Source organism: Phodopus roborovskii, unplaced genomic scaffold (assembly GCF_943737965.1).
Source record: "Phodopus roborovskii unplaced genomic scaffold, PHOROB, whole genome shotgun sequence".
NCBI classification, from domain to species: domain Eukaryota; kingdom Metazoa; phylum Chordata; class Mammalia; order Rodentia; family Cricetidae; genus Phodopus; species Phodopus roborovskii.
The window spans coordinates 446,664-458,173 of record NW_026125857.1 but is presented as its reverse complement, the minus strand read 5'-3'; positions in this window follow the sequence as shown (position 1 = coordinate 458,173).

The following is an 11,510-nucleotide window of genomic DNA, read 5'->3' as shown; positions in this document are numbered from 1 at the left end:
AAGACTTCCCGAAGGCATGGCCGGGAGGAAGTGACACTGCAGATACAATGATCATGATAGGCCTGGGCCGGGGCCAGGGTTACAGGAAAGTTGGGGAAAGAAAGTCCTTAATGTCCTCACTAAGCTTCTGAATCAAATACGGCACACCCCTCATACCGCTGTCCAAATCGTCAGCTTAGCGCCTTTGGTACTGCTCATCTGTGTCTTCTTCAAACCCAGTTTGCAAGCTCACACGTGTTCCATCTTTCTCCTTGGAGTGTGGCCAGCACCATTGCCTCTGGCAGTTTGCTAGCCTGACGCCAGCAAGCCCCTAGTGTTTTTCTTTTTTATTATTAATTTTTTTCATTTATTTTACATACCAACCACAGTTTCCCCTCCCTCCTCTCTTTCTGTTCCCTCCTTCCACCTCCTGCCTATTCCCCCCCATCTTCCTCCATTCAGAAAGCGGCAGGCCTCCCATGGGAGTCAGCAAAGCATGTCATATCAAACTGAGGCAGGACCAAGCTCCTCCCCTTGCATCAAGGCTGGGCAAGCATCCCTGCATGAGAAATAGCTTCCAAAAAGCCAGTTCCTGTGCCAGGGACAGGGTATGATCCCACTCACTGCTAGGGGACTCACAAAACACCAGGCTACACAACTGTCACCCACATGCTGAGGGCCTAGGTCGGTCCCATGAAGGTTCTCTAGCGTCGTCCGTCCAGAGTCCATGAGCTCCCATTAGCTCAGGTCAGCTGCCTCCGAGGGTTTCCCCATCATTATCTTGACACCCTCACTCTCTTGCTGGTACAATACCTCCTCTCTTTCTTCAACTGGAGTTCAAGCCAGTGCTTGGCTGTGGATCTCTGCATCTGCAGCAAGCCCTCTTGCCTGGACATTTTAGAATGGCTGTTTCACCTGGAATTCTTAACCCCATCAATAACAGAACTCCCATACATTTAATATGGGAAAAATGGAGAACCAGGGGAGGAACAATGGGTGAGGAGATTCAGAGCTAGATGTAGCATGGCTATATAGGCATCACAGTGCAACACCACTGCCCTTTTGGGTCCTATCTCCTTTCCCCGCACCCTGTTCCTCTTCACGTCTGTTCTACCTGCTTTCTCTCTATGCGAGCTGCTCAGTGGTTCCCAGTGGTCTACTCCCAGATATGAGCCAATGTATCTTTGTATGTTCTGCTGTTGACTCAAACTACTGAGTTTTCCTTTTCCCTGTTTTTCTTCATTTGTCAAATCTCTTGGCATCTTCATACAGACCACTTTATTCACACTTTCAGAAATTTTTAAATTTATTCTTGGCCTGTAGCTATTCCTTCCCATAGAAAAGGAACTGGATCTTATGCAAATGAGGAAGTTGAAATTTGACAGGTCAAATATGTAGCCGAGTGCACAGCATCAGGAGGAGCCAGGACTTACGCATTTCTATGCTTTCAACAGCTTCCTCCTCACCTTACCCTCACTACCACATTTCTACCACTGATTTTCAACCAGGGGTAGATGTGTTGAGTGGAGTATGCTCCTAACTGATTGCTACCACCCCTGCCTACATAAAATGACTCCAAACGCTCCCAATTATCAGTGAGAACTCTGCATCTCTTGTGTGTGTGTGGGGGTGGGTGGGTGGGTGTGGGTGTGTGTGTGTGTGGGTGAGTGGGTGGGTGGGTGTGCATGTGCAGATCAAAGTGGAGGTACCAAGAGCTGACAGCCACAATGTGCACTGTCTCCTTGGAGATCCCCACCCTTCAGAGTGAATGACAGCATTGAGGAAGTAGCATATGCAGTTGAGATTAATGTATTGAGCATCCCAGATCCCCTGACAATCTATAAGTGATGTGAAATACTAAGGTACTCCTTACTCCTATTTCTGTGTACTCCTAGAAGCCCCCAGGGGACATGAAAGGGCTTGAGAAAGGGAAAGTGTCAGGGAAGAGGGAATAACTATAGGACTGTCTTTGTTTAGTATTTCTAGTTCTCATTGGTTATCAGAAATTTGATCATAGGCAACATTTTTAAATCCTTGAGCCTTAATTTCTCCATCTTTGAAAGGGGATTACAACCTACACCCTAAATGATTATTATTGTTATTAAAATTTGTATCTTACAACATGATTTAGCTTCATGTCAGACACATACATTTTTTATGTGTGTGTATGTGGGGGGAGGGAGAGAGAGAGAAAGAGAGAGAGAGGTGTATTCTTGCTGGATAATAAAAGCTGGTCTCAAATTTGGGATCCTGTACCAGCCTACATAGTAGCTGAGGATTATAGAGCCCTTATATGGTTTTAAAGTTGTGCCTTTGTTTACTAATGTGTATTAATTGTATATGGTGAAGAGTTGCATAAAGACATTTTTGGAACTTTCCTAGAATCACTGATGGTGACCCCAGTGAGGACTCCTAGTAATGGTGGATATAGAGTCTGAACTGGACAACTTTTGTAGCCAGGCAAGGCTTCCAGTGGTGAAACTAGGCTAAATTCCTTTGATTTGTTGGCTGAGGGGGTCGGTCCCATGGAGATCGCTACGCCCAGGCTGATGCTAAGACAGAAGGTCACTCTCTGAAAACTGACAGCAGATGTCCTATTGCTAAGGACCTCACACAGAATGTAGAGAGGTCGAGCTGGAACCTGCATGGAGCCTTCACCCCTATAGTATAGTTTCTTTGATGTAAGAAGATACTTTCTCTGCAGGGTATGGAAAGAGAAACCTGGATAGCAACCCAGCCACAAAACCCTCAACCTAGGGCAAAGGTGGCGTAAAACTTGTGGGAGTGACCAACCAATGTTTGGTTTAACTTGAGGTCCAGGTTTGGTTTAACTAGAGTCTATACTCTACGCTGCCTGGGTGGCCAAGTATGGGAGACTGGACAGCCCAGTGATCTAGACCTAGGGTAACACCAAACACGACTATCAAACAAAGATAATGAAATAATTCCTAATGATACTCTGCTATACTCATAGATTGGGGCCTTGTCCATTTGGTATTAGAGAGACTTCCTCCAGCAGCAGATGGTAGCTGGTGTAGAGACACAGAGCCAGGTATGTGGAGTCTAAATTGGAGGTCTCCCTTCAGTCTCTCCCCTGGGAGCTCAGGAAGCCCTGTGGAGGGGGGGGGGGGGAAGAAAGGCTGTAGGAGTCAGAGGGGATGGAGTAGCCCAGGAGAACGTGGCCCACTGAATCAACTATGCTGGGCTCACTTGGGCTCACAGGGACTAAAGTGACAAGCATGGGCCTGCATGGGTCTGCACTAGCTCTTCTGGGCACATGTTATGGCTGCTAGCTTGGTGTTTTGTGGGGCTCCTAACAGCGGGAGCACGTGTGTCTCAGACTCTTTTGTCTGCTCCTAGGACTGTTTTCCTCCTTTTGGGTTGCTCTGTCCAGCCTCAACATTAGGGCTTTTGCCTGGTCTTATTGTATCTTGTTTTGTCCTATCTGGCTGCCATCTCTTGAAGTCCTACTCTTTTCTGAAGAGGAAACAGAGTGGGAATAGATGTGGGGGAGAAAGGACATGGGATGAGCCAGGAGGAGTGGAGTAAGGGGATGTATTGTATGAGAGAAGAATCTACTTTCAATTAAAAAGCAGACATTTTTATTCAAGTATATCATCTGTCTTAACTGTATTCACTCCCCATACCCGCTGCTTTCCTCACCCTCATCCCTTCTGTTAGTCTCCTTCCTCTCAGCAGACAATCTCACTTTTCCCTTCATATTATATAGCTATATAAAAATGATTTTATGTCTTTATAAAAAATATGGGGAGAGGAAGTTAGGAGGAAGAAGAGGGGAGAGGAGAACGTAAGGGAGCAGGAAGATTGAGTCAGGGAACGAACAGAGGAGAGCAAGAAAAGAGATACTGTAATAGAGGGAGCCATTATACGTTTGAAGAGAAATCTGGCTCTAGGGAAATGTCCAGAGACCTACAAGGATGACCTTAACTAACAATCTGAGCAACAGTGGGGAGGCTACCTTATATGCCCTTCCCTGATAATGAGATTTATGACTACCTTATATACTATCCTAGAGCCTTCATCCAGTAGCTGATGGAAGCAGAAGCAGACACCCACAGCTAAACACTGAGCAGAACTCCTGGAATCTAGTTTCAGAGAGGGAAGAGTGATGAGCAAAGGGGTCAAGACCAGGCTGGAGAAACCATCAGAGACAGCTGACATGAACAAGGGGAGCTCATGGACTCCAGTATGATAGCTGGGAAACCAGCATAGGACCAACCCAGACCCCCTGAATGCGGTGTTAGTTAGGAGGACTGGGCAGTCTATGGGGCCTCTGATAGTGGATCAGCATTTATCCCTAGTGTACAAATGGACTTTGGGAGTGCATTCCACATAGAGGGATACTCCCTCAGCCTAGACACATGGGGGAGGGCCCTGGTCCAAATGATATGACAGACTTTGAAGACTCCTCATGGAAGTCTGCTCTCTGGGGATGAGATGTGGTTGGTGGGGGAACATGGGAGGATGGGGGTGCAGAAACTGGGATTGACATGTAAAACAAGCTTGTTTCAAATTTAAATAAAAAATATCAAAAAAGAAAATGCAATATAGCCCACCCAAAAGGAACCACATGATGTTTGTCTTTCTGAGCCTGACTTATTTTTTTTTCATAACAGTTGTACCAGTTTTACTGAAAAGAACATAATTTTGTTCTTCATTATAGTTACCTAAAATTACATACTTTCTTCATTCATTACTGCCTTTTAACTTACCTTTTTTACTAGTTTGCTTGTACTATTGTTTTACTTGTATGCACTTACTTTTGTATGTATATGTTTGCTGTGGGGGGGGGTGAATGTGCCACAGGGGACACTGGAAGACAGAGGGTAACTTGCTGCCATTGATTTTCTCCTCCCACCAAACGTGTCCCAGGGATTGAATTTAGGTTACCCAGCTTTACCTAAATAGGTAACAATCAGGAGACAAAACGCATGTCATCTCCCAGCACCCCACTTAGTGTTTTTTGTAGTACGATGATTAATCTTGCTGACCAACTAGATTGAATGTAGAATCAATTTAATATGGGAAAGGTTATATGTATATGGGTTAATTGAGGTGAGAAGTCCTATTCAAAATGCCAATGCTACCACTCCATGGTCTTGAATCTTGAACTGAATAAAAAAGGCAAAGCAAACTAAGTACAAATATTCAGCTCCTCTGGTAGAAGCAATAGGACTACTTGCCTCAAGCTCCTACAACCATAGGGGCTTTTTTTTTCTTTTTTCTTTCTTTCTTTCTTTCTTTTTTTTTTTTTTTTTTTGCCATGATGGACTACACCCTCTGTGAACCAAAAAAAAAAAAAAAACACCTATTAATTTTCTTAAGTTACTTTTCTCAGGTATTTTGTCATAGAAACAAGAAATATAACCAATACACCTAGATTTTGTGATAACTATTTATAATGAACCCAAATAGACTTTTAATTATCATTATACTCTTCCACTGGTCATGCAAGTGCCACATAATTACAAAATATTTATAATCCCTTGTGTTCCTTGTGTCATTGTTCTCCTTCACTCCATACACAGATATACATAGCATGCATTTATTTTTGCATGCCTGGAACTCTGATCCAGGGCATTGTGCACACTAGGCATGCAACCAAGCCACCCTCCAAGCCTCTGTTGCTCTGAAGAAATGGTTGTATATTACAGCAATTAAGGAGAGAAATAATAATCCTTTTAATTTCATTCTTAGTTGCCCTTTTCTGATATTCACTTATCTTTTAATGCCTGACTTCTGTCAATTTACTTCTCTCTGAGGAATTCAGTCTAACATTTCTTTCAAGGCAGGTTAACTGACCACATGTTACTTCAATTTTTGCCTGAAAATGTCTCTATTTCTCTTTCACTTTTGAAGGCTAATTTTGTAAGGTAGAGAATTCTTTTTTCTTTTCCTCACAACATTTACAATATTTCACTACATTCAGTTCTTACATGAACAATTTCTGGGGAGACCTCAGTACATGGTTCTTATATCTTCTCCTCTAAAGTCGAGATGATTTCTTACAGTTCTTTTTTCTTTGTTTTTGATTTTCTGCAGCTTAACCAAAGTATGCCCAAGTGAAGTTTTTTTATTTTTAAATCCAGGTCATTATTGCTTAAAATGTTGTTTCTGTTCTTTTCTCAATTTTTTACCCTCTGGTATTTCATTTTGCATATGCATATCTGTTGTTCCTGTCTCACAGATTTGAGGTATTCTGTTCTTCTTTTATCCTAATCTTCCTCTTTGCCTTTTAAGTTTGGAAGAGTCTATTGTAGTATACCCAAAGTTAAATTCTTTTTTAAGCTATGTTTCATCTCCTGATGAGTCCATCAAAAGTATTATACTTTTATTGTTTATTTGTTTTACTTTCTTGAGACATGACCTCATTTAGCCCAGGCTGACCTCAAACTCTCTAAAGATCACCTTGAGCTTCTGACCTTCTTGTCACTACCTTCCCAGCAGTGCCATTAAAAACTGTCTTACCATAGCTGGTTATAGCTGGTATTGGGGTTCAAACGTGGGGTTCAATGCATCCTAGGCAAGCACTCAACCGAGGTACATCCCCGACCCTTAATAGCTTTCTAAAAGTCCTTATTCTGATAATTACAACATTCCTGCTTAATCTAAGATTCTGATTTGTTTAAACTGTGCTTCTCCATCTGAGTATAATATACCTTATAACATATTGTTAAGTGGTGAACAGGATATACCAAATAAAATGAACAACAGGACTACGAAAGAGCTCAGTCAGTGCTTGACCTACGGCCCCTCCCCAGGACTCACACAAAAAGCTGGGCACAGTAGCTTGTACTTGTCACCCTAGTGCTCAGGAGATAGAGACTAGCAGTACTCCAGTACTCACTGGCCATACCACTAACGCTACTTAGCAAGAATTCCAGACTAGTGAAAGGCCTAATCTCAACATGTTAAAAGACAGTACCAGAGCAACAACAAACAAGGCTGTCCTCTGATCTTCACATGTGTATGCACCTATTCACAAGAATAATCATGGCATGTCTAATACTTTCATGTATTGTTTCCTATATCACCATGTGCACACAGACCTCTTTGTCTCTTACCTGGATTATTGTAACTTTATATACTTATCATCTTATTTTCAACAGAGTGGGCACTACTTTTAAGATATACTCATACCATGTCACTACTCTTCATAATACCTATCAGTAGTTTATCTTTAAAAAAAAAACCTAGCTATCAGTCAGGTCAGCAGTTTCTGTGGGTTTCCCAGCCTGGACTTGACCCCTTTGCTCATCACTTCTCCCTCTCTGCAACTGGATTCCAGGAGTTTGGCTCAGTGTTTAGCTGTGGGTGTCTGCTTCTGCTTCCATCAGCTACTGGATGAAGGCTCTAGGATGGCATTTAAGGTAGTCATCAATCGCATTATCAGGGAAGGGCATTTAAGGTAGCCTTTCCACTGTTGCTCAGATTGTTAGTTGGGGTCATCCTTGTAGGTCTCTGGACATTTCCCTAGTGCCAGATTTCTCTTTAAGCCTATAATGGCTCCCTCTATTATGGTATCTCTTTTCTTGCTCTCCTCTATTTTTCCCCTGACTCAATCTTCCTGTTCCATCAAGTCCTTTTTTTCCCTCCTCTTCCTCCTAACTCCCTCTCCCTTCCCCCCATGCTCCCAATTTGCTTGGGAGATCTTGTCCCTTTCCCCTTCTCTGGGGAACCATGTATGCCTCTCTTGGGGTCCTCCTTGTTTCCTAGCTTCTCTGGCAGTGTGAATTGTAGGCTGGTGATCCTTTGCTCTATGTCTAAAATCCACATATGAGTGAGACCATACCATGTTTGTCTTTTTGTGACTCGGTTACCTCACTCAGGATTGTTTCTTCTACTTCCATCTTTTTGGCTGGAAATTTCAAGATTCCATTGTTTTTTTGTTTTGTTTTGTTTTGTTTTTTTCTGCTAAGTAGTACTCCATTGTGTAAAGGTACAACATTTTTCTCTATCCATTCTTCAGTTGAATGATATTTAGGCTGATTCCAGGTTCTGGCTATTACAAATAATGCTGCTATTAACACAGGTGAACAGATGTCCTTGTTGCATGAATGTTCATCTTTTAGGTATATGCCTAAGAGTGGAATTGCTGGATCTTGAGGTAGACAGATTCCCATTTTCCTGAGGAATCGCCATACTGATCTTCAAAATGGCTGTATGAATTTGAACTCCCAATAGCAGTGGAGGAGTGTTCCCCTTTCTCTGCATCCTCTCCAGTATAAACTGTCTAATCAAAACAACTCTGAGATACCATCTTACCCCTGTCATAATGGCAAAAAAACCCCACCAAAATGCCAATGTATATTTCTAAGACAACAGCAGACCAGAGGAATGTGATAGACAAAATTATAAAAGTAGGTATGTTAACACCTAAACATTTAATTTTGAATTCAAAATATATGAGAAAATAAAACATTTGGACTATCGAGTTCTAAAAATGAATGCAGTCACTATAATCACTATACTCAGTTTTTTCTCTCATAAAGTATTGTTAGTTTCAGTAGTTCCCAAATTAATTGATACACTGTATCAAAAAAGCAAAAACCAAGGACAATTCAGTTTAGCTCATAGTTACAAAGATTTTAGCTTATGATGTGTTGGCTCCATCTCTTTGGACCCAAGATGAAACAAAACATAATAGCAAAGAGGCCCATGTTTAAATAAAGCCACTCCCCTCATAGGATCCAGAAAAAAAGAGATAAAATGAAAGAGAGAGGGAGGGGATGGAGAAAATGTTTGAGGCAAGGAGAGAGGTAGGAATGGAGGGAGGTAGAAATGGAGGGAGGGAGGAAGGAAGGAAAGGAAGAAAGGAGGGAAGGAAAGGCAGACAGAGATAGATAGATAGATAGATAGATAGATAGATAGATAGATAGATAGATAGATAGATAGATCTAGGCAAAATATAGTCCCCCAATGCCATGTAATCAGTGACCCACTCCTTTCAATGAGATCTCATGTGTTTCTACCATCTCTCATAACTCACCAAAGTATTAGCTTATCAACACATTAACCCTTTAAAGAAGTAAGAGCCCTTATGACCCAATCACTTCCTGAAATCTCCACCATTGAGCATTGATTCATAGAGGACCAAGCCTTCAATGCATGAATTTCTATGCAATAGTTCATATCTAAACTAGAATACTTGCCTATGAATGTTGTATCAGTAACCTGTAATTTTGGTCACCAGTTAAGTACCTCAAACTGCATAATGAAAAACAATGCTATAGATAAATAAGAAAAGAACACAAGGAAACAATCTTATTTATTTATTCATATGCTTATTTTTATGGTACTGGAGTCCAAAGCACCACACTTGCTAGTTAAGCAGTCTACTACTGATCAACCTGATGAATTGAAAGAAATACCTCTTAAGTACAAAATTTAGCCTTATTCATAAAAGAGAAATACATCCTTAAACTACAATGAAATATTGAAATATTCACCTATCAGATTGACAAAGAAAATATGTCTGTGGAGGCAAATGGATACTATAACTCACTGTTGATGAAAGAATAAATGATGGAGGATGTCATTTGGTATGATCTGTGTATATATTTTCTTATTGGTTGATGAATAAAGCTGTTTCGGCCAATGGCCAGGCAGACTTTAGCCAGGTGGAAAATCCAAACAGGGATAGAAAAATGTAGTTGGTAGAGTCAGGGAGATGCCATGTAGCTGACAAGGAAGCAAGGGACCCGGGCATGACCAGTAAGCCAATACTATGTGGAGATACAGAGATTAATAGAAATGGGCTAATAGCAAAATAGCAAATAAGAAGCCTGAGCCACTGGCCAAACAGTATGTAATTAATATAAACCTCTGTGTGTTTATTTGGGGCTAAACAGTTGTGGGACCGGGCAGGATAGAAACTTCCATCTACAAATAAATCTCTAGGAAAAATCTCTAGGGTTGTAAAAGTATAAAATGTATATATTATTTGACTTAGAAATTCCATTTCTAAGAACTCATCTTATAGTTACTGTTGTATGGAAACTTATATATGCACAAGACCATGCACTGAAAAAAATGTTTTGTACCATTAGGTGTTGGCAGCCTAGACACATGCAGGAGGGTCTAGGCCCTGCTCCAAATGATATGACAGACTTTGAAGCTCCCCAATAGAAGTTCCCACCCTCCCTGGGGAGCAGAAAGGGGATGAGGTTATGTGTTGGTAGGGGGGAAGAGGGGAGGGTGAGGGAACTGTGATTGACATATAAAACAAGCTTGTTTCAAACTCAAATAAAAATATTATCATAAAAAAACAAAAACAACTTGGGGGAAAAATATCAGGTGCTGGGGGAAACTGTTAAAAAATGACACAAATACATCTGTACACAACAATGGTTCTAATTGGAATAAGTTGACATTGCTCCATTTCATGATATGAGAATCATAGAAAAAATCAAATTTTTGTGCAAACTATATGAGCATTTTCATAAGTGCAAAAGGAAATTCAAAGACATTTTAGAATGCAGTTTGTGTGTTCACAGAATATCACTGGAATCATACACAGAGTTAAGAATGGTTATCACAAAGGAGAGGAAGAAAAAGACATACAGATTGTTGGAAAAAAAATAGAATTCAGAAACAGACTCACACACATATGGCCAATTGATGTTGAGCAAAAACTAAACAAACAAAAAAACAAAAACAAAAACAAAAAAAAACCTTAAGGAAAGGATATTTTCAGCAAGTTGAACTTGAACAACTAATTATGCCATATGCATTCTTATACAGAAAAATAGTTCCACCAAAACTAAGGGAACAACTTGGATTAACAGGGGAATATCTTCAATGTGTACCTGTGTGGAAAGCAAGCTTTGTAATTCAGTATGATGTACAATTAATATAATCAATGAAACTTAAAATCAAAACACATAAACTACCCTGAACTAAAAAAAAAAAAAAACTTTGTATAAAAATGACAGAAAAATGGTTCCGCATCTAAACTTCACATTTTACAAAAACTTAACCCTAAATTGATCATAAGTCTAAATATGCAACATTAAAATCTCAAAAAGCATAGAATAGCAAATTAGAAATGTTTGGCAACTTGTTTTTATATACAAATTACGTATCTGAATCACTTTTTAAAATTAAATTCTACAATAGACACTCACCTTGAAAAGGCAAAAGTATTATCAGTATAAGAAAAGAGTTGATAAATAGAAGGGCTGCATAAATGTCTCAGTGGCTAAGATTAATTGGTGGTCTCACAGAGAATGTGGCTTCAGTTCCTATCACCCAGATTATGGTTCATAACTATCTATAACTTTAGTTTCAGGGAATGTAACACTCTTTTCTGAACTCAGCAGGTACCAGGCAAGTATATTACCTGTCATGGTTTGAATAAGAATGTTCCCCATAGAGTCATATATTTAATGCTTGGTCTTCAGTTGGTGGACCTGTTTAGAAAGGATTAGGAGATGTGGCCTTGTTGGAAGAGGTATGTCACTGGGGTCAGGCTTTGTGCTTTCAAAAGCCCATGACATTCTCTCCCTCAC